General features: G+C 36.6%; 1 non-coding gene across 1 annotated transcript; it reads left to right on the top strand.

Moving 5' to 3' along the window:
- Nucleotides 1-3,386: 3,386 nt before the first annotated feature.
- LOC127108744 (small nucleolar RNA R71) lies at nt 3,387-3,493 on the top strand. Its single transcript, XR_007796258.1, has one exon. It is a non-coding gene; the product is annotated as a small nucleolar RNA R71 (small nucleolar RNA).
- The last annotated feature ends 356 nt before the right edge of the window (nt 3,494-3,849 follow it).

Below are 3,849 nucleotides of genomic sequence, written 5' to 3' on the forward strand. Positions count from 1 at the left end.
AAGAAGGGGAATGAGATGAAGTGGGAGGGGAATGGATCAAAACTCAAATTGGTCAAAGGAGGACTTTTACCAAATTAATATCATCCATCCATTTTGGGAGATGGAATGTACATTCCATCAATCCCCAAAATCCAATGATATTAATTTGACAAAGTCAAATCAACCTTGACCAAGGCCCAACAACAATAATCAAACTCAAACAAGTCATCACAATTGATCAACAAAATTATTTGGCATTTATTTAAGTTTAAAACACTAAAATAATACATTTAAATTAAATATGGTTTGTCAAATTTCTAAAACCTCATCAAAACACCAAAGAAATGGCCATGAGATTTATCATAGGTCAAACAAGGTCAAAGGACCGTAGAGAAAAAATTTCATAATTTTTGGAAACTTAAAAGTATTTGAAATTAAATCATGTAAAATATTAATAATGGTCCAAAAAATAATTTTAATTCAAAATATGAAAGAGGAAATTATTTGAAATTTTTTGGTGAAACTCTCATATTTTTTCGATCAATATTAAAATTAATATGAATTAATGAAAATAAAAGGAATAAAAGAAAATCAGAAAATAACAAAAAAACGTGGACCACTTGATCTCCCTCATTAATTGAGGTGGCAGATCAAGTGGTCCCCAGCGCGCTTTCCATCGTGGACTTAAGTCAATGCGCCATAGGGATGATAATCAGAACCAACGCACGGTCGAAGCTACAACTCCGGTCTTCTTCTCCGGTGGATTTTACAGGACTGGTCCACCTTCAACCATCACCAAAATGAAAAAGGAGGACATGATCTGAAAGAAAAAATGGCATAGAGCACGAATCTGACCTCAATTTTAACTAACTCCACATATATAGAAAGATATGAGGAGTTGAATTTTGAGGTGTGTCAACTGAGTTGCTTCGATTTAACATCTAAGAAACTCAATCTTCTTACCTACATTGGTAGGACTTCAGACAACCAAAGATATAAGATAATTGATTAGAATTAAGAGAGAATCGAAGAGAAGAAGTTTTCTTAAAGTTACCTTCAATGCTATGCAGTTCTTGATGTTTCTTGTTATAAACATGATTTGATCACACTTGAGAAGCTAGTAGGAAGTGATTGGAGAGGTTGCAAGGCTTTGGATCCTGGAGTTTTTGAATCTCCAACAGTTGAGATTCAAACTCAAATTTCAAATTGAAATTTATCAGGTTTTCCTTTGGAATGTGAGGGCTTCAATGGGAGGCAAAGCTGACGCGCAAGGTATGATTCAAATGAGCACAAAGGTCATGTATTTATAGCATGAATGAATGATATGTGCACACTTCAAAAATCTGTCTAAACGTAGCAATGTTGGTAGCACGAGTGCATGGGCATGTGAAAGCCCATGATGCAATGCAAAAAGGTCCAAAATCATTCTAAATGAGGTCTGAATGAAGCTTGAATGGAAAGGCATTGTGAACTGAAGTTTATGCAATTGATTCTTTCCAATGATGCAGCCCTGTTAAAGCCATGTGCAGACCTAGCAAACCTCATCCAAAATGCATGAAGTTGGATTCTTTGGAAAGCTTGGATCAAGGGGAACAAGTTTGATGTTCAACACTTTTTCATTTGGAGCTTGGAACATTGATAATTTTGAGGTGGAATTTTGGAAATTTTAACATGTTGAAAATTTTTCTAAGTGTCAAGCCATATATCTCAATATTCCACCTTGCTTAACTTTTTATGTGAGATTCAAATAAGAAAAATGTCTTCATGAAAGTTGTAGCTATTTCAAAGACCTTCAAAATTGTCACCAAATTCATGTCATTTGGATTTAGAATGATAGAGTTATGCATTTTTGAAGTTTGGAAAAATCACTTGTACTATGGTATAGGTCAAAAATGACCTATAATGTAACTTCATATCACATGCTCATAAAAGTTGAATTAGATTCCACTCCAAACATAAAATTTGAATTATACATCTTGAATTTGATTTTTAAACTTGTAAATATTTCATCTCGTAAAAATTGAGTAAGTTATGGCCTTGGGAAGTTGACTTTCAAATTAGGGTTTCGACAAAATGACCTATAATGTTTCAATATAGAAAATGATTTTCAAAGCAAAACTAGCTCTAGGTATCAACATGAAAGTTGTTTGGAATGTCATTTAGAGTAAGTTTTCTCTTGGAATCATTTTCATATGGTGAATCTTGTAGAATATAGGGTCTAGGGAGACCCAGTTTTGATTAGATGAATTCATCTGGCCAACCACCATCAACCAACTTGCTATCCTTCAATTCTTTTAAATTTCTTGGCTCATGTTAGATAATATATGCATAGGATGATGAATTTTTAAGTGTCCCTTGAGAAATTTGATCAATTGGTGAGATAGCTTGTTGGAGAAGTTACTCAAGATACCTAGTCAAACTAGGGTTTCCAAGGCAAATCACCCTCAAACTCTTGAAGAAAACTTGATCAATATAACATGTAAAGGTAATTGGGACTCCTATATGATGCTTGTGACCATTCTTGGATCAATCCATGGTTGTGCTCTTTGATCATGAGGGTCTCAAACCCTAGATGTGGACTTGATATATCAATAGATCATGCCCTACCTACAAAAGAGTTAGGCAAATGCAAAGACATATTTTGTATTTTGGTTAGTAAAAATGATAAAATACAAGTATGATACAATAACATAGTGCTTGGGGATCTCTCCCAAAACAAACCCAATGAAAGGGGTAAGGAGGATGCCAAGGTATGATCCCAATGCTAATGCATATGATGAAATTGCATGAGGTATGTTAAGGTCAAAATTGGGGTCTTACAGAAGTTTTCCATCATTAGTTCAAGGTTGGACTTCCTAGGCATGTTAGGAGCATTATTAGCTGGCTTTTGAAATCCAGGCGGAATAACAGGTGATTGGCCAGGTGCATACATGGCGTTGTTGTTCTTATACGAAAGGTTAGGATGACTTTTCCAACCTAGGTTGTAGGTATTGAAATAAGGATTTCCTTGTGCATAATTTACTTGATCAGTGGGGACTTTTGCCAATATCTGACATTCTGGTGCAGTGTGTCCAGGAGTTCCACATAACTCATAGTTTGGAGTTACGGCAGCCACGGTGGTTGCGGGTGGTATGGTCAAGTTGTCTAACTTTTGAACAAGGGAATCTACCTTTGCATGGACGTAGTCAAGGCTACTGATTTTGTACATTCCACTTTTTGTTTGGGACTTTTATACTAGAGTTCTTTCACCTCCCCATTGGCAATGGTTTTGGTCCATGTTTTCAATGAGTTGATAGGCTTCGTTGTATGGCTTGTCCATAAGTGCACCGCCCGCGGCAACGTCTACTGTCAGTCTTGTGCTATACAAAAGCCCATTGTAAAATGTGTGAATGATCACCCAGTCTTTGAGACCGTGATGTGGACATATCCTCATCATGTCTTTGTATCTCTCCCACACGTCATAGAGAGATCCTACATCTTTTTGTCAAAATTCATTGATTTGAGCTCTCAGCATAGCACTTTTGCTTGGCGGAAAATATCAGGCTAAGAAAATGTTCTTCAGTTCTTCCCATGTGGTAACTGAGTTGGATGGCAAGGATTACAACCAAGCCCAGGCTCTGTCTCGTAATGAGAAAGGAAAAAAGCGTAGTCTTATCGCATCTACGTACTGCACAAACTTGGCCAAATGTTCATTAGGGTCATCCATAGGATTTCCAGCAAATTGATGTTGTTGGACAGCCGATAATAATGAGGGTTTCAACTCGAAATCATTCCGATTGATAGCAGGGGCAGTAACGTTAATGTGAGGTTCTTGTTAGGACGGGGTAGCGTAGAACTTAAGAGGACGATTATGTGTTTCCACTGTAGCCA

This window comes from Lathyrus oleraceus, chromosome 7 (assembly GCF_024323335.1).
Source record: "Lathyrus oleraceus cultivar Zhongwan6 chromosome 7, CAAS_Psat_ZW6_1.0, whole genome shotgun sequence".
Lineage (NCBI taxonomy): Eukaryota > Viridiplantae > Streptophyta > Magnoliopsida > Fabales > Fabaceae > Lathyrus > Lathyrus oleraceus.